This window comes from Mesoplodon mirus (genome assembly GCF_964341445.2).
Source record: "Mesoplodon mirus genome assembly, chromosome: 6".
Classification (NCBI taxonomy): domain Eukaryota; kingdom Metazoa; phylum Chordata; class Mammalia; order Artiodactyla; family Ziphiidae; genus Mesoplodon; species Mesoplodon mirus.
The window spans coordinates 88,237,089-88,257,382 of NC_138982.1; the positions used below are offsets into that span (position 1 = coordinate 88,237,089).

The 20,294-nt window shown below is 39.4% G+C and overlaps 1 long non-coding RNA gene across 1 annotated transcript; it reads right to left on the reverse strand.

Annotated features, from left to right (window-relative positions):
* Positions 1-1,603: 1,603 nt before the first annotated feature.
* Positions 1,604-20,294, reverse strand: LOC309806884. The gene is made up of 3 exons (XR_014294452.1): positions 20,210-20,294; positions 16,928-17,118; positions 1,604-1,758 (listed from the first exon to the last, which is right to left on the reverse strand). It is a non-coding gene; the product is annotated as an uncharacterized lncRNA (long non-coding RNA).

Genomic DNA, 20,294 nt, shown 5'->3' on the forward strand with positions numbered 1-20,294 from the left:
CTCACTTCTCCTTAGTTGTCAGTGCCTCACCATCCAGAGGTAATGCAGCTAAGTGGAAGGGTGCTGGCCTGGAATCGACTTTCCAGCCCAACATACTCTTATACTGGAACAAAATAGGGAGTAGGGAGTCCAAAGTCTTGGGTTGGCTCTCATTACTGGCAGGTAGAAGGATGGACTTGTTCATCAATTCTCTGGGTTGAACTGGGTTGTATTAGTTGCACAAGATACTTTGGAAATGATTAGGGCACCTTCACATTATGGTATTGCCATTAGTGGTTGAATGAATGGATGCTGTAAGGTGGGGTTGATTTCAAGCTCCCAAGTAGCATCCAAAATGGGGTGGATATACCACAGGGGTATGCAAAACTGTCCACTGAAGTGTGGGAAGAAAATATTAGAACTTCTGTTTGTGTGTGTGTGTGTGTGTGTGTGTGTGTATATATATATACACACACACACACACACACACACACACACATACATATGAGGGAAGTAGCTCTTTCCTATGATTTAGTGTACCGATTGACATGGGCTTCCCTCACTGAGCATGACAGTTAGATAGATAGTCACATGTCATAGACATACAGAGATATTCCAGGGGAAGAGTAGAATCTCATACCATGGGGGAACTGACAGGCATCTTCACTGATTTGCTTGCTTTCAGAGAATTGTATTGTATTGTAATTTATGTATTCTTGGCTAAGTGCATTTACAGCACATAGTGTTTGGTTTAACCTAGACAAAGCTCACAAAATGGAAAAATGGCTTAAAAAATATTTCTGCCAAAAAAACTCAAAACCAAAAAATAAACATTCTTCATCTTAAAGATAATACTAACAGTACAAGGAAACAGTAAAACGTGTCCAAAATGTTGCTTTTCTTATTTTTACTATAAACTTTCTGTCAACCGTGAAATGATGTAAAAACCATGATGACTTGAGCAGATCTGACAGTATGCTACATTGTAGATTTTTTTTTTTTTTTTTTTTCGGTACGCGGGCCTCTCACTGCTGTGGCCTCTCCCGCTGCGGAGCACAGGCTCTGGAGGCTCAGGCCCAGCGGCCATGGCTCACGGGCCCAGCCGCTCCGTGGCATGTGGGATCTTCCCGGACCGGGGCATGAACCCGTGTCCCCTGCATCAGTAGGTGGACTCTCAACCACTGCGCCACCAGGGAAGCCCTGTAGATATTTTTTGTAAAAGTAAATTCAGTATCTTCTTTCAAGGTAAAATATTTTAACAATGAGTGGGAAAATAATTGTTTTTCAAAAGAAACGTTCTGAAAAATGCTTTATGAAAATGCTTTTATTAATAAGTGACTTTTTACTGAAAATGATTAATGTAATCAGGCATTATTCTTTCTCTATATACCTACAAAATCTGAAAATAGAAATTTCTGAACTATTTTCAAAACCTCCCAAAAAGATTCAGTGTAGTTTTGACCCATTTGCTTAAAATATTTACTTGCAAGAATTAAAAACGTCTGCATAGTTTGTGATTTTATATATATATATGTATGTGTGTGTGTGTGTGTGTGTGTGTGTGTGTGTATATATTATTATATATATATACTCAAACTCTAGCAGCAAGGAAGAGTAAATGGAATTGAAACTGTTTCAATTTCTAGATGAATTGCTTCTTGTCCACCTTTGCTCTGGAGAATTATACCTACAGTTTGCAGCTGCAATGAATGTCAAATCTTCTGTGTCCCATTTACCTCCTACTTTCCTCGACATCCAACACCACATCCAAGCAGAATCCTGGGGAGGAGAGAATAAAATATATCAGTTAGGATTAGGTTTATCTGAGAATAACATGGACCAATTCTTCCCCTCCCCCTGAAACACACACAGAAAAATTATCTTAAAAAAGATAAAAGTGTCATTCTCTCTCAAGTAAAATAATTTCAGATATTAAGCCCAGAATGATGGCAACTTCAAAGTCATCAGAGAACCAGTCTTTCTCCAACCTTTTACTCCAAGATGCTTATGTGTTCTTATGTGTCAATATGGCTGCTGGAGCTCCAACCATCACATCAGCAAGATAGAGAAAGGACAGAGAAGGGCTTTTTGATCTTTAAGAACTTCTAAAATGTCACACAATACTTCCATTTATAATATATGGGCCATAATTAATCACATGGTTAGCTCTAACTGAAAGGGAGATTGAGTATATATATATATATATATATATATTTGCTATATTCCAAGAAAAAATATGGGTTTCTTAACACTAAAGTAGGGAAGAATGAATGTTAAAAGATAGCTAACAGTCTCTGTCATATGTCCCATTCCTCCTTTTAATTATTTCTTATTTTATAAAAATAGAAAAGCCTATCTCAATTATGTTAATGGGCTCCTTTTGTACTATGGAATCTAATTCCTTTCATTCCATTTCCCAAAGAATTTTGAGTTTGGGGTCCAGAAACCAAATTTCAGAAGGCTGTTCTCAATGCAGCTCATATCTTTGCTCCAATCCAAAAGCCAATGATTCTTCCAACCATTTTGTTTATTAATGATTCCACTCCCCCATTTTGCTATTAATAACCATAGAAACTGGTTAATCTCAAATATATTCAGATTCACAACATGCACTCAGATGGCTTAAATTTTAAGCAGTGTTACTCAAAGTGTGAATTATTATTTTTTTAAAGGAATGAAATTCTAGAGCCTATAACCACCAACCATCCAACAGTTCCAAATTTCTAGATATTAAGCCATTGTGAGATCCCAGCTACTCGATAATTGACCAAGTATCTCTTTATATGGATGTTTTGACCTCATTTTTTAAAAAAATGATACTTCATCTGGTCAAGTTCAAAATTTTGGAAAAATCACTTGGTATTTCAGGCTCTTCTGTAATGATTTTTTGAGCTATTTATAATGTCGGCCATCTTTAATTTGACACATATTAAGTCCACTTCTTTATTGTGGTTAATGTCTTAATTTATCCTCTTAGTATTTTTAGCATTATCTTAATATCATGGGCCTTCTTCTCAACAATTCTCAAAACTTCCAGAAGAAATCCTGATAATGGAGACCACATATGTATGAATAAATGTGTATTTCCTGTTTCAATCCCCACAGAAATATCTTTGTGCCAGGAAGAGACAGAGAGAGCATGGAGATTTCTAGGAAATCCCAATCCTAGGCTGTATTCAAGTGTTTCTCTCATCTGTAGTTTGTATACAACATTTTTGATGTGGCCAACTGATCAAAGAAAGTGACAGGGCTCTGTGCATGGTCTTTGCAAGATGCTTCTTAAAACCCACATTTTGATTTTGAAATAGTGGTTAAAATTAATTTACATAAATTAATGTTTGTATAAAATTTGATTATACCTTTCAACTGGTCCTCATGGATTTTCTGGCTTATTCCTCATTAATTGAAGGTAGCAGAATTGTTCCCTTGGTATTGGCCTTGTGGTTTTGTTTTATCTCTTCTCTTTCACTTATTCTGATTCATACTCCCATATCAAAAGAAGAGTAAAGCAAAAAAGGGCTGGAGGCGCACAGAGAATAAGAGAGAAAGACAGAGCATATAGACAATATAGGCTGTCTTATGACATTAGTTAGGCAACTATTGCCTTCAAAAATCATTATCTCCATTCATTATAATGTGCACTCACTGGGTATAGCTTGTCAGAATCTGAAGGATGAACGTCTGTGTCAGTCACCTGGGGTTATATCTGCTTTGAGTGGGAAGAGGCATTAAATAGCTATTATGGTGGGAAATTCCAGTGGAAAAAAGGGGACTAGAGAAGTTTACAAAATAGGCAGTAAGGATGAAGTAGGCCAGAGCTCTACAAAGACCAGAACCAGACAACTGAAGAGAAGTGATGTTAAACTTGATGGCCAGGAAATGACAGTTAACATCAAGGTGTACGATAGTTATAAATCCTGAGAGGTCAAGACTAAAGACTATGGTAAGGAAAGAAAATGGTGCTCATCACATGCAGGCAGAGATGGCAGGGGTGATGGACAGAGCTCTAGAGGCATGTGCAAGGACCCCTTCTCTTGCCTTGTGGTTCTTGAAGGATGCTGATCTCTCTGGACCTGGGGACTCTGCAGAACTGACCTAGAGCCCTGGAGTATGTGTGTGGATATAGGGGCCCATCAGAGAAAAGACCACTTCCCTATCTTCAGAAAAGGAACTTCTGTTTCTATTTAAACTGCTGCAATTATTTAGAAAACTCTAATTTAGAAGGTACGTTTTTATTTTTTTACAGTTGGCATTTCCATGTCCCAAACTCCCTTTGCAGATGTTTCTTTCAAGGTTCTCTTGCTATAAAAGGGCAAAAAATTTGAGGTGAGGCCATGAAGACAGTAGTAAGAAGACATGAGATGATATGGTTTCAATAGTCACTTTGAAAAATTTGGGTCCACATAAGTATTTTGCACTGCAAGAATAGCCACAGGAACAGAAATTTCTATAAAAGATTCTCTGTGATGTCAGTTTTGGATGCACTTTGAGAGTAATGGCTCCATCCAGGAATGACTAGATGTTGCTAATCTGCCATATTTTTAAAAGCTTTCTTTAAATCCATATCATAATAAGAAGAACTTGCTGTGGAAACCAAGCAGGCTCAGGGGAATGGTGTTAGAGAATAAAGCTTTGGCCTTAAGGTCTTTTGTTTTGATCAAATACACTTTGTGAAAACTAACTGCTTACCAGTAGTTTAGTAATTGAGGTCTGCACACAAAAAAGCAGAACACACTGTGACTAAAGACACATTAAATATTAAAGACTTATTAAATATTAAATGTTAAAGATGCAAATTAGATGATGGGTAGTAAATGTAGATTAACATAGATTTGTAAAATATGAATAAACTGAACTTCCTCTTAGAAATCATGTTGAAACCTTTCAAAGCAAGTAGTTTCAGTCTTGACTTCCCAAACATGGGTTGAGAAGGAGAAGCTAAAGATATATGCAGATCTTATGACAAAAAGAAAACAAACACATTAAATCATTGTCATCATCATCTTCAGACATTACTTAATTCCATTTTTGCAGGCTTGTGTTAACCAAACACAAAATTTCGAGCCCAACGACTTAACCAACCACAGTATTAAAACACTATGAAAGAAGATTGAAAAATTACAAATTGGATTTTAGGTATGAAAAATGTTTAATCAGAAGAAAATCTTTGTCCAAATTTCACATAAAGAGAAAGCAGGATATTTGGACAATTGCATGATAAATTCAATTTTTTATTTGAATTTTAATAGATATGAAAATAAACTGTGCTTAGAAATAAAAGCAATACTGTCTTCCCTTGTAAAATAGAGGAGATAATAATACTTACTCATCAGGTATTAACCTAAAGAAAGTCCTGGCATGAGGAGATTGCTCAATATACGTTCATTTCCTCTCTTCAGTGACAGTGATCAAAATGTAACTATGAATATTCCTCTGGATCACTTAGGACAAAATAAATTGCAATGGGAATTTAATTATGTTTCATTCTTAGATCAAAAGAAGGAAACTACAGAGGCAGAGAAATCTGTAAAAAATTATTTCCTCCCTTCCAAGCGTGAACTCCCATCTACCCTCAATGATACTGCTGAACTTGGCAATAGTGACTAACATACTATCCAGTATTTTGTAACTGTTTATAATTAACAGAGTTAAATATTTAAGAGTTAAGGTAACTCTTGAAATTTCTTTTAAAAAATAGAATTATAAAGCAAATAAGGGTGAAAACAACAACAGCAACAAAAGAAAGACAACCAAAGGCACTGATGGTGTGATGATAAACACGTAACACCTATAATCATGAGATCTGGGTTTCAATTCTAGTAAGCACTGTGTGCCCTGGAGACCTAATTTCCTTGCCTGTGCCATAGAGGTGACACCCGCTGTGAGAGTAAAATCGTTCATATAGAACATTCAGCCCACTGCTTGTCTCATATTATCGACTCATTCATTCATTCAGACGTGTTCAGTGAGTTTTTACACTATGTCTGGCACTGTGCTAGGCACTGGCAATACAACACTGACAAAACAGACACGGCTCTGCTCTCAAGGAGCTTAAAAATGTGGCAGAAGAGGCAGACATCAAGAAAGACACAAATAATAGTTTGATAAATAAGTAAAAGTTAATTCTGACTAAAAATTAATTCCCTTTCCTCTCTCCTCATTTTTAATAAAGGGAACACGTGTGCTTTCTACTTTCACTTATGAGAATTAAGTGAGTTAATGAATTAAGTGAATCCACTCAGGAAACTTCAAAGCTCTCCACAAATGTCTATGGCTATCTTTGTAACAAACATTTATCAACTATGCACTAATTGCAAGGACCTAGGGAAGGCAGAAAGAGTAATGGGATGCAGGTTCTCCCTGCTTCTGCCGGGGGAGGTAGGCAACTGGGCGCTGTGAGCCACAAGTCCAGACATAAAGTATGCGGTGGCCGAAAATTCATTCGGGTTTTTCTGTAACATCTTATGGACAAACCGGAATGAACTTTTTGGCCTTGCCAATACTAAAATGTGCTTTGAGAGAGGGTGGGGAGAGTCATTGGATATCTGGAGGTGGCAGAGGTGGGCTCAGCTGGGAAGACTCTATGCAGCAGGTGCATTTGGACTTGACATTTAGGGGACATCTGGACTTGAGATCAGCCAACAGAATAAGCAAAAAGTACAGAAGAGAGAGAGATCATCAAGGGGCAACAAAGAAAACATATGTGGTATATTTTGGCCAGATTGAAGAAGGCACTAATGGCAGTAGTTGGCAACAAGAATTCGGACAAGCAGTTTAAGATCAGATCAGAGAGGACCTTGAACGCCGAGCTAGAGTGTGACCTGTATTGTCGACAGCTGCAAGTCATTAAAGGAGTTTGCGCAAGACAGTAACAAGACTGGAGCTGTGAGTCAGGAAGAGTAATCATCCTACAACAGTGTGTCAAATGGATGGTTATGACTACTGGTATGATTTGGCTCAAGGGTTCGGGGAAAGAGCTTTAGGGTCTTATACTTTGGTCCTCTTGAAAGCCAGGGTCCTGAAGCTATCAGAGTTGGAGTGGTCTGTGGAACTTGAAGCATTTGTGTATTTGCTGGTGCTGAGGCATAAAGAAAATAAACTTCCTTTTATGAATAACATGGAACTCATAATGTAGATCCAAAGAGCATATTTCCTTGGTGAAAATAAAGCACTCATTGCAACTACATCTCTCATTTGCCTTAGCACAGGTCACATTATCTATAATGTATATCATAGACATAGGGAAGAGAGACACCAGGAGGTAAAAACAATTGATTTAAGCACTAAGCTGCTATGACCCACCATTCTAAAAGGCACAGACCAGACCCTCTGTCTGCTTCACATACACACAAAGTCCAGTAATGGCTGATCAGAGCAGCTTAATTAAATATCCCCACTCCTGGAACTCCCATGGGCTACATGCACAGAACAAGCTGACCCTGACTCCCTCCCTCCCCACCCTGGAGCCTCTCAGAGCCAAAACAGCTGTGGGAGATGAGCGGTGGACTGTCAGCCAATCAACAAGCAGCTGAAAGATGACAGGCTCCATTTGTGACTCTGCAGAGGTAGTGGAAGAAGCCAAGCTGCCCTGCCCAGCTGGGTTCAGAACCTTTAGACTGAAAGAGAATAACAGATGTTCATTTAAAAAAAACCAACTACAAACCCCAAACATAATTTTATTACACAAATTCATGCCAGTGAATATTTGGAGAATAAGAACATTTTTGCCAGCCCTCACAGGGTGTCTGGAAGACAGACACGAAGAAGGGTCTACATATTTCTAATCTCTATCACATTTCCATGATGAACTCCAGAGAGTATGAGACACTGCCTTGGTATGTCCCACAGAGGAGCTTTCAGGGCTTGCTCTGGGTTTATTTAGAGCCAGGAGGAAACAGGGGACTGGGTTTCCCATTCCCAACGCAAGGAGATCTAATTAAGTAGGAGCAAGATAGGTAGCTGAAGACTTTGTCTTATTACTTCATGTAAAAGTCATCACATTAAAATAAACACATTTGGAATGAATTTACCAACATAGAGGAAAATGACACTAAGCCACCCAGATAAGCTTTTAAAGAATTCAAAGTCCAGGATTTAAAATTCTTTTCATCCAAATAAGCAACCAGCAACTAGGTTGGGCCCTCAGTGATGAATGGATTATGTAATAAAGGAAGGCAGCCAGAGGTTAAACCTTTTCTCCCAGTGATGAGCAAATAAGCAAAAAACTCCCACAGAGGAGAACGCTAGCTCAGGGCCCTTCTGCAAAAGCTTCACCTTGCTGCCTTGGCCCAGAAACCAGTGTGTTTATGGCCAACATGTGGGGTCATAAGTTCTGTAAAGGGCAAGAAAGGTGCCTTGAAAGGCTGTTTGGGCTGATCTTTGGGCTCTTGTCTACATTTGAGGCTCTGTCTTTTCTGACTCTTCCTCCAAAGTCTTCCTAGCTCAATTATGGAAGACCTAAATGTCCACGTCAGTACCAGGATTTCCTGACCTCCCAACTCTCTCCTGGGGCATCACTCTGTAACTAGGGAAGAACCAAATTGGCTTCCGGTCAACTAGAAGTTGTGCCTGTCCAAAGAAGTCTTTCTTGATAATTTACTGTTAAGATGGAGCCTTGGGGTAGAGACAGATTTACTTTAAGAACCCTAGGTAATACCTGTGGAAGAATTTAACCTGAAACTGGAGGATATAAAGGGAATCTCACACACATGCCCTCAGGAAGATAAAACTTATGAACTAAGAGACTATTTTCCTATAAACGCCTGATTTACAGAAAACTGATAGTGTGAGAATTCTCTCAGATGATGGGGGTTGATTAGAGGTTGTCTCACATCAACCGTGAGAAGTTTTGCCAAAGGCACGAACGAGAGATGACCCAGGTTGTGTCAGTCTCACAAAGTGGGCTGGATCAAGCTTTGTTTGTGTGACTAGACTGATTTTGTCTGCTCAGGAAGTTTTCAAGGCTGGTCTTCATTTGTTTTTTATTTTAACTGACTCTAACTGAACTCTCCCCTCTACATCCCCTGCCTACAAATACAACCTGTTACAAACCCTCAACTGACACCTGTAGCTTGCTATAATTTGCTTGTTCCAAATTGCAATTCCTCCGCTATTCCCGAGTAAACTCATTTTTTTGAGTTTGCCTCAGTTTACCTCTTTATTTAGGTCAACATACCTGTGAGGATTGTGGGAGTAGAAATTGACTCTAGTAGGTACTCAGACTGATGTGCTGGACCCTGAAACCCTAGAGGTAGGTCAAGAGGCCAAGGCAGGGTTCATGGAGCAGAGGTCATAGGCAGAGGGGGGACAGACCTAGTCCAGGAGAAATACCTGACTGTAGGTATGCTGAATCACCTAAAAATATGAGCCATAGTCATTGCATTCAAGGACAGACATCCCAGGGGATGCTTCCTGCCTTGCACAAACTGTTTTTGGTATAATTAATTAATGGAATTATCTTAGATTTCCAAAAAAGCTTCAGATTAGATTTTTTTTTTAAACAGGCTTAGATTTTTCCCTTTGAGGTTGACATACATCGGCTATTTCTGCTGTAGATTTGTGTATGGTATGAAAGTTTAAATAATTTCTTAAAAATTATTAGTACAATGCATCTCACTTTACACGTTTGTTTTCAGATCGTTTGGAGGAGTTCTTTGTGAAATTGCAAGAGGTCCATGTTGCTCAACAAAAATTTAATCCTGAAAAAAGGCCATTAGAATTAATCCATCTCAACAGGTACTAAATGTCATAGCAAATAATTTAAAGTTTGTTTGCAACCTTATCTTGAAATCTGAAAGGAAAATATGAAGTTTATTTCAGATTTAATAAATTGAGTTGTAATTGCAAATGTGCACTAAATTTCTTTTCTTTTTGGCTGCGCTATGCAGCTTGCAGGATCTCAGTTCCCTAACCGGGGTTGGAACCCGGCCATGGCAGTGAAAGCTCAGAATCCTAACCACTAGCCCACAGGGGAACCCTGCGCACTGAATTCTTAAGATGATGAAGGAGTGACTCACCTATTGATTTGGGGGAGAGTAAGATTTTTGCAACAAAACTGCATAACGTGACCTAGTACCCATCACTTCACAGTTGGACTTTTACAGCACGGTCCCCATGAGGATCACATTTTTAAGCTTATTCAATAGCTTTTCAATGGCTTAACTGATATTCTAAAAGACTTATTTTAATCTGTTGATATCCAAATAATTTTCCCTTGAGGTACCATTTTTTTCCCATTCTTGTTGATTTACTCTTCTGCCAGATCTATTTGTTAATATCTCTGCATGTAATTTCAGCAGTTCTTTATCACTTTTTATTAGATAAAGGTGCTAATTGATGGGCAAAGTTGTTATATGGAGAAAAATGTTTTGGAACTAATTTTGTAAGTGAACAGCCCACTAGTAAATATTTCTGTGTTATGATGACACTTGCTTCTCTACCTTGTGCCTTTAGAGACAAACTCTGATAACAAACATTTCAAGTAAATTTTTCTCGGAAAAAGCCGGGGAAATTAATCAGTTCATACATAGTAATCATAGTAACCCGACTCCTACAGTCTTTAAGGCTAAACTTTCACCTGAGTTCACCACTCACCTAATGCTTAAATTCTCTGCTAGGGAACCCCTATTTTAACACCTCCAACAGGGGGCTTACTGTTTCTGCATACATCTCTCTTCATCTTTGAACAGCTCTAATATTTATAACATTTTCCTTCTAGCAAGCCGAAATGTTATCTAGTATTTGGGCATATGAAAGTACAGCTATCAGGATGCTGGAAAAACACAGTGGGGAAAGGGAGGAACAAAAAAATCAATTGGGTTATTTTTTCCACTGAGATAAATTGAGTTTGAAAAGTTGGATGAACATTTAACTGGCTCTACTGCAGTTGAAAACACAGGAAAGAAATTGGTTTTTTAAGCACCCGTCAGATTGTCATGCTCTGAATATCTGTGAAACAGATAGTTTCAAATCTCTCACTACTTGTGTCATTTTGATAAACTGGGTGAATATTACTCAGTTACACATAATAAAATATTTGTTTTTCAAGAAAAACCTCTTAAAAATAACGTCTGGCTTTAAAATATTGTTTGATGCTATATTTCTATTTATAATCACTTACACAGAAATCTTGATAATTTAGACATACTAGCTCACTATGAATACTGTACATATGTCATGTTAAAAATGTCTATCTATTTTGAGACTTTAAATTAAAAATAAAAGTCAAAAATTTTTTTTAAATAGTCACAATCTTTTAAAAATAACATAAATTATTTTGTTTATAAAAATAAAATTAAAATCACAGTCTTCTGCATGCCTTTTTTCTTTTTCAAAGTTTTAAATATAACTAGGTTAATTTAGGTCTACCGTGGTGAAAATAAATTATTTCCATCTTATTCCAGGTTTACACTCAGGCAAACTTTCTTATAGCCAAGTCGTTAAGACCCATAATTAATGGAATCAGTACTCTTCAATTTCCAAATCATGCAGTTGAGCTGCTCTTTAATTGGAAGCATAGGCTCTGGGGCTCTGCTTTCCCTTCATATATTGTGGTGTTCTCTATTCAATTTACCCTGTGAGATGTGTCTCTAAGGGGTTTCATAGTTCCAGTAAATTCTGTGCCACTCACACTCAAAGTAGCAAGTGGTTTTTCCCTGAAGACCATGGCCTTGAGGCCATGCATTTCTCTTGCTCCTTAAGGCATCTTCTACACCGTATTCATCTGTTGGTTAAAGTTCAAAACCTTCTTTGCAGGAGGAAATCTCAGGGTGCCAAGCTCCACTCGGGTATTACATTGCAGGCATAAAGTCTCACTCCTCCTTTCAACCTGATCCAACTTCGCACCACCACCAGTTTTCCATCATTACTGCTAGCATCAGTGCCTACTTTCCCATGTCACTTCTAGGCCAGGGGAGCCTTGAGCTTTCTCTCTGAAGTTCTCTGCTCACTGTTGAGGAATTTACAGCAGGAATGAAACGTTGATGTTTGAAGAAAATTATAGTGACAATCATTTGGAGGATGGATTGGAAAGGATGAGTCTGGTGGCCAGAAGACCAGTTGGAAGACTATTACAACCTTAGAAGTGAGAGCCAACAGGAGACACAAAGTGTAAACACTGCTCTGGCTTCCGATTTCATGACAGATTGGCACAAAATACATAATAGGTGAGTCTCCTTCCAATGCTTAGTCATTCCTTTTGTGTGCGATGCTTAGCACCTCTGTCTGACCCTTTAGCTCCTTCCCATGTTGTTTCATTTGCCTTTTACCTTAGGCTAGAAGTCTGAATTTATGACTGCTCTTGTGTGGATACCATTTCCCCCACCGTTAAGCTGAGTATTAGGCACGTTTCATATATTAAAAATAGCCATTCTCAGTCATAGAGACAGATTCATAGGGACAGAAAATAGAATAGTGGTTACCTGGGACTGAGGAAAGGGAGGAACAAGCAGTTATTGTTTAATAGGCACAGAATTTCAATTTGGGAAGATGAAAAAGTTATGGAGATGGACAGTGGTGATGGTTGCACAACAGTGTGAGTGTACTTAATGCCACTGAACTCTATACTTAAAAATCATTGAAATGGTAAGAGGTGTGTATATTTTACCACAATAAACAAACAAACAAGACTGAGAACTTTTGAAGCAAATCAACCCAAAAGCTTGCCACACTTCAGGATGTTTTATTTGTGTGAGCTGACAAATTTCCCGTCATTTACAGCAGTTAACCGCAAATTTGCTGTTATTTGAAACACGAAACACTGTAATAAAACCATCTTTAGAAAACAAATTGAATCCTATTATTTATGTTAAAAATAACCATTCACATTTTTATAGATGAAGAAACTAAAGTTCAGGGAGGTTGACACTTTGCCCACGTCACACAACTAGTAAACAGTGAAACTGGGATGCCAGTCTAAGGTTTGTTTGGCTGCAAATTTTGTGCTGCTTTCTCAGAGACAAAACAAATCCTATCCAATGAATGAGTGAAATCTCCAAACATGGAAACTGTTCTCTAATCAGGAAATTTTTTTCAATCTAAGCTGTTCCTCTCATTTTGATGCAGTTACTAACATTTATTTGTACTGACTGAATTTTCCCAATAGTTAACGCCAAGGTTTCTGCCAAAATCCACCATCACAAATTATTTGTAAAGGGACCACATGTTTTTATTTCCCATACTTAACTTGTAAATAAAAATATTATTTAAAACTTTGGAATGTTACCTGTTAACATATTCAGAACGAATTAGACTTTGAATTTTTTAACTTGCTTTGAAGACCACATTGTATTTGATCTTCATTCTGGAGTTTTTGCAACAGACTTTGGTTAAAAGCATTTAAGTTAGAACAATATCATTTTTTAACAGAGATTTTTCAGATGTGATTACAAATGAATGTGACTTTTTTTAAGAAAAAACAGCAGAGTTCAAATTAATATCGTTGACTTCAAAGCAGTCATCTTAGGAGACTGTAGATAGTGATGTTCCAATTATTCATTCATTGAAACACGTAAGTACTTACTCTGTGCCAGGCACTCAGAGCTTTTTCCTCCAAAACCAATTAATGAGCCATGCAGGAAACTTATTACTTTATAGTCATTTATTATTTTGACCCCAACCAGAATTATACAGTTTGATCATCTACCACATTAAATAGACTTAGCTCCTTCAGACTATGACTAATACTCAACTCCAAAATCAAAGGTTGAAGAATTGACAAAGTTGAAGATATGCCAAAGATTCCTTGACATGCGGCATATAACCACTTTGATGAGGCTAGCCCCGATCATATCTGATCATCCCATCTTAAATGGTACATTTCTTCATTCACTATTACTTTTCCCTTCATTGTTTTTCTTTAGAGTGCTTATCTCTCACTAACAGAATGTGAATTCCATGAAAGGAGCGATTTTTGTCTGTTGCTGTATTCCCAACACTGGAATAATGTCCAACACATAAAAGGTGCTCTATAAATAGTTTTTGAATAAATGAATGAATAAAATGAAGGTTTATATTACTTTACATAAAATGTTTTGCCTCAATGTCACAATTCCATAATTCAATGCAAGTATAAGTTTTAATTTTGATGGTTTATAGTGCTATGTCTTTTGTTTCTACTATTATTATTTAATAAATAGAGATAAAGAGACCCTCTGGTTCATTAAGTGTAGTTTTTCTTTTTTTTCCTTCTTTAAAGTGATATGTTGTAGTTGGGTTGTGTTCTGGAGTTTTGCCATTGCTCCTTTTAACTGTAACTTTTTGTGTCTTAACTATATGCAGGGTGCTGTGAAGGATGCAAAATAAATGTAATGCTATTCCATGTTCTCAGAAGCTTAAAGATCTGCTTGGAAGGAAAGAACCCATATATGAAGTATAAAAAGATCAGAAGAGTGATGCTGTACAGATTACCTTCTCAGAGAAAGGAAAGTGATTCATACTGGAGTTTCTGGAAAAACCCCATGGAAGAGATAGTTACAGGGCCTGCGCATTGCAGAATGAACTGAATGTGGACACATGTAGTAAGGACTTGTGGAGAAAGGGCCAGAGGTAACATATGGTTCAAGTTGTGAGAGAGAATAAACCACCATGAGCTCCTGCCTTTCTCCCACCACGAGCTGCCCCTCCTCCCCGTCCCTTATCACCTTCTCATCTTCTAAATATTGTACGCCAGGCCACAGATCTCTTCATCTTCACCTATACTTGCTCCTTAAGTGATTTCTCCCAGCCTCGTACTTTAAATAACCTTCCAAATGTATAATCCCCGCTCAGTCCTCTTTGAAGTTTAACTCATGTACCAACAGCCTAATCAACCTTTGTACCAGAGTGTTAAATGGGAATTAAAAAAAAAATTGTGATTGTTTCTCTCCCAAACTACCCTTGTTGGCTCTATCTCCAAAACATCTACCAAAGAGGCTGACTTTTCGGCACCTTCATGGCCCCTGGCACCCCAACTCAATCTACCCCCACCTTTCGCTTACGCTAATACAATAGCTTCCTCACTGGTCCTCCTGCTGCCATTCTTGCCCCCATACTCCGTTCTCCATGTAGCACCCATTTCACACCATGTATCAGGTTTTTGGAAACTCTACTCAATATTTTGTAATAACCTATAAGGGAAAAGAATCTGAAAAAGAATTTGAAATGTTGTGCTGCAAACCTGAAACTAACACGACAGTTGTTAATCAATTATACTTCTAATAAATAAATAAATAAATAAATAAAATTTTTAAATGAAAGAAAAAAGCCCTCACCATGTATCAGGTTCTTACACATCCTCACCTAATGTCTTTCAACATCACTCCTCTGAGACACATTTGTGACATAGCCCCTGCTTCAATGTCTATGTGCTTGCTGTTCCCTCTTACTTAGACTGTTCTTTCCCTCCCCTGATACTTGAGTGACTTGCTCCCCTAGCTTCACTTAGAATCATTATCCTTGACACTTATCTAATACGACCTCCTCCCTTTCATCACCTTATACTCCCTTCCCTTTTAAAAATCTCTTCCAAGCAAATGTCTAGGTCTAGGTCTATTTATTTGTTCATATTCTTTTTTTTTTTTTTTTTTTTTTTTTGCGGTACCCGGGTCTCTCACTGTTGTGGCCTGTCCCGTTGCGGAGCACGGTCTCCAGACGCACAGGCTCAGTGGCCATGGCTCACGGGCCCAGCCGCTCCGCGGCATGTGGGATCTTCCCAGACCGGGGCACGAACCCGTGTCCCCTGCATCGGCAGGCGGACTCTCAACCACTGCGCCACCAGGGAAGCCCCTATTTGTTCATATTCTTATAGTCTGTTTCCTATTACTGGCACAGAAGCTCCATGAGATCAGGGTGTGTTCATTGTTATATCCCTAGTGACTAGAGCAATGCCTGGCATTGAATAAATATTTGTTGAATGAATGAATTACCATCCTTATGGCTAACCCCTCCTCATGTAAATAAGGTGATGTCCTGAGTGATGTGATCAAAACCTGAAGTGCGGGGTCAATACAGAGAAACAAATGAAAGACAGGGCAATCCTAGCAGGACAAATGCAGGATACAGAGACAAGATGGGAACTGGGAAAATGAGGATGAAAGGCCTGTCAGGCAATGTAGCACATCCTGCCAGGCAGAGTATCTTGGACTCTTGTGGACCCTAGCGGATTTTAGAGCCAATGGAATATACCAAGCAAGTTTTCCAGGTGCCACTCAGGAGCTGCCACGGGAAGCCTCTTTCACGGTAAAGCCTGCTCCAGGAATCAAAGAGGCAAAAATCTCCAAGAGGAGTGGAGCCATAGTCATGCACTGAATTTTTACATGAAGATAAATTTGGCAGTACTGCTGCAGAGAGTACAATTGACTAATATTTGTTTATCTTCTCCAGTGGGCTGTGAGCTTCTGAGGGGAAGACACTGCCTCATTCCCTACCATTCCTGGTATGAAGTCTGCACTCTTGCAAACATTTAGGAGAAAGAAGTTGGACCATTGCTCTCTACTTGGTTATACTTAAGGGCATGGAGAGCAACATATTCAGAATTTTCCCCTTGAAACCTGATTGATGTAAACTTTTGTATGCATTAAATGGCTAATAGCTGACATTGAACTCAGTACAAGTCACCCCCTCCCAATTCACAGCTAACCCTTCAAGCAGCAAATTGAGGGGTTAAAGACTTAAAATTTAAATGTTAAAGATTTTAAATGAGCCGTTAAGTCATTCACATAGTTCCTTAATCTCTGCTATGGCAAAAACCTTCAATTTGCTCTAATTAGGACTTCAACATTTTCTTAATTAAAAAACTTTCCATCTGGAAAAAAATGCCTTCAAGGTCCCTCTCACCCAATAAAACCTCTGAAGTAATCAAAACTAAACGAATAAAAAAAGAATATTAAAACTGTTCTTCCCAATAGTTTTGGCCACTATGTATCAGGTAACTTTTATTTTTATTTATTTTTTAAAAAACATATACACATACCTCAACTTCAGATTAAACCTGCGAGCTTGTTGACATTTCAGAGACAATTTCAGAGTGTTTCTTTTTGGGGATTACCCTTTCTCAGAATTTCTCTGGGCAGCCACAGCAGCAGCATCCTGAGTTCATGGTCATTGTGGGCTTTCCCCTTGACTTTGCTGTTCATTTCTTCAGTTTGTCCTACACTGTGAATGCTGAGAAAGAGAAGAGTTCATTTTCATTCTGAATGACATAAATGTGGCTGAAGACTGAACATTGATTACAGTCTGCAGATGGAAAGGAAAACCACGTAGCATTATCCCCGATGTGAATACTGTTTGTGTCTCTGCCACAAAGATGTGAAAAAATGGCTCTGCTATTCTTCCTGCTGGGGGTACAGGACACTGAAGAGTTTGCACTTTTTTCCTCTTTAATTTTTTTCTGGTTTCCTCTTAAGCAAATGATTTTTTCGGGCAATAGAACAATGTTTTGAATCGAGTCAGTAAGATCCACCGAGGTTTACTCTGTGTAGGGGACCAGCTATGACAGAACCCATAGTTCTTCTAGGGTGCCTGGGACAGGATATTTTCCTGAGTCTTGGTCTCAGGTCGCTGCAGCCTTAGGTCAGCATCGTTCTGATCAGTTAGCACACCAGCTTCTGAATGTCTCCTTACATTTACTCTCATTTTCATCAAATAATCACCCCCATCCCAGTGTCTCTAAAGCAAATCTGTTTTGCACATTCTTTCCTTCCCTCCCTCCAAATTACTATGTGACCAAAGTCAAGGCAGTGTCTTGTCAGTGAATCCCCGAATTAGCATTTCTAAAATCTAGTTTTGAATTTTATTCTTTTTACCTTTCTCTGACTCAACATCAATCCCCCCCTCTCTAAAATCTCTCTCCTTTCTTTCTCTCTCTTCTCTGCAATTAGCTAATGTTTCTTTCTTAGGTTACAGAAGAAAGGGAAAGATCTAGGTGGGAGACGTTTAAAAACAGGGCTTTTAAATCATGGACTAGAAATTGAGAGTCATTGCAAATCCTACATCATTATGGGCTTTTTCAGAAAGGGGTGCATGCTAACTTGCTTCCTAGGCCCTTATCAGACATGTGCTCCCTGGTCTTCCCTGAGAGGCTTTTCTGAGGTCCCAGGGAAGGCTTTGGGTGTTGAGGTTGAAAAATCCTGAGCAGGCACGAGAAGTCACATGTTGCCAATATGTCTGCGGGGCGTGTGTGAGCTTTGGGGAGACACTGAGGTGGAGGTATTAGGTCCTCTCCCGCGTATGTGTTTAGCACGCCATCTAGTGGCTGAAGCTCACAGAAGGGAAGAAAGCCTAAATACCCCAGAAGACCCAGCTCAGGGTTGGGCAAGCTTCCCCTCTGGGTCAAATCCAGGTCGCTAAAGTGGCTTTATTTCAACTTTACCAGTGCATAGGTGACAAATGTTGTGCACTTCGTTGGGAGGTTGGTGGAAGCCATGGGACAATCAAGAAAAAGGATAAAAGAGTTTAAGGATCTATTAAGAAAGGCAAAAAGTACTGCTAAGCAATTATTCCAGAAAGTAGGACTCTAAAAGTGTAAGTGCTCTGACTGAGAAAAATAAATGAGACTCTTCTATGAATATGGGGAACACAAAAAGAAATTGAAGGAAGAGAAAAAAGAGAGGGCCTGGGAAGAAAGTGAAACGGAGAGGCAGGATAACATAATGCTTTGTAGACAGTTCTACACCTGGGTTCAAATTTCAGGGCCACCTCTTAGTATTTGCGTGACAGTAGGCAGTTACTTAAACTCACTCAGTCTCAAGCTGTCCATCCGTAAAATGGGGATGATCCCACCTATCTCTTAGGGAGGCTGTAAGGGTTAGATAAAAGAATATATGAAAGTGCCAAGACAAGAGACTCACGTGAAAATGCTCAATGAATAGGAGTTGTTATCAGCAGGGAGAAGACAAAAGGAGGAGAAAAGAAAGAAGCGGGGAGATCTAGTAAGGGATTGTGTGGAACACATTATGGTATGAGAAAGGAAATCCCATCTAGGACTGTCCAACTCAGCACAAGGCATTTGATCAACTTAACAGGTGAATCCCATGAAAGGGGAAATCTCTGCCTCCAGGGGACAGACAGACGGTCTCTGCCTGAAGCCCACCTTTGTTCTGGACTCAGAAGTATCTGAGATGGCTCCACAGGAGGGCCTTCCTTCTTGGCACCCCTTGGTCTTCACGCTGTGGAATGAGAGCCTGACACTCAGCCCTCTACAGATCTTCAATTCAGTGCTGAGAGCTTATGTGAAGGAAAAGTCAATGACCAGTTGGAGATGGGGCTGATTAAAGAGAGCAAGCAGGGACCAGGTTTTATTCAGAGAGGGTGGCCATTAACATGGCCTAGCTTTCAAGGGACCTCCTGAAAACCCTGGCTCACCACTGTCCGTAGCAGTTGATGCTGACTGAATGCACTTGGAGAGGCTGGAAGAAATATCTGTATAACCCAAGGCATCTTCCCTCCCCACTAAAAGCTGAATCCTCATGGCAGATCCAGGCGGTGGATGCACAGAGCTGCCTCAGTATCTCCTTTGGAAACCTGATATGGCTATTTCTAAGGATTGCCTAAAGCCCTCTGGACACCTGAAGCCTCCAGAGAGCAAGACATTGTGACACACACACACACACACACACACACACACACACACACTCATGCACATACACTCGTGCCCTCTGAAGAAGTTCCTAGCCTACCATCTCTAGCCAGAGCCCAGAATTGGAGGTCATAATGGCCTTTCCCTGTGTAATGGCTACCCACAATCTCAGGGGAACAGCAGCCATTGCCTGCATTTCTAACCTTTTACCAGCTTCCTTTCATGCCAAGGAGAAACTAGGAACAAGAACACAGTAATATGATCCCCAGTTAGCATAAAATAAAAACAACCCAGCCATGTTTTCCATGGGCTTTTCCAACCTCAAACGAAATGCATGAAGCAGGGAGAAAGAGATAAAAATATACGCATGGAACTATAAATGTACATACTGTGTGTGTATGTACAGCCAATCATCCTGATGCAAATGAGTATCTGTCTCTAGGAAAACCAAGCAGTCAGATGTAGAAATCTGAGAATTTTCGCTTTCCGAAGTGCAGTCTGTGTACAGACGGGAAGGGATAGTGCCCTGATGACTCAGTGGGGAAGGGGTTAAGTCCTCAGCCATCCTGTTCTAAAGTGATTTATGATGATGTGCAGTGTTTCAAAACTCGCCCCCCCCTCCCAGCCCGACCCCAAAGAACAGCCCCTCTCTCTCCCCCAGTCCAGGCTCAGGCTCACCATGCTGAAATGGGAAGGAGGCGGTGTTTTGCTGATCTGTTAAATTCTTAGTGAAGTTTCCTTGATTTCCAGTGGCTGCTGTTGT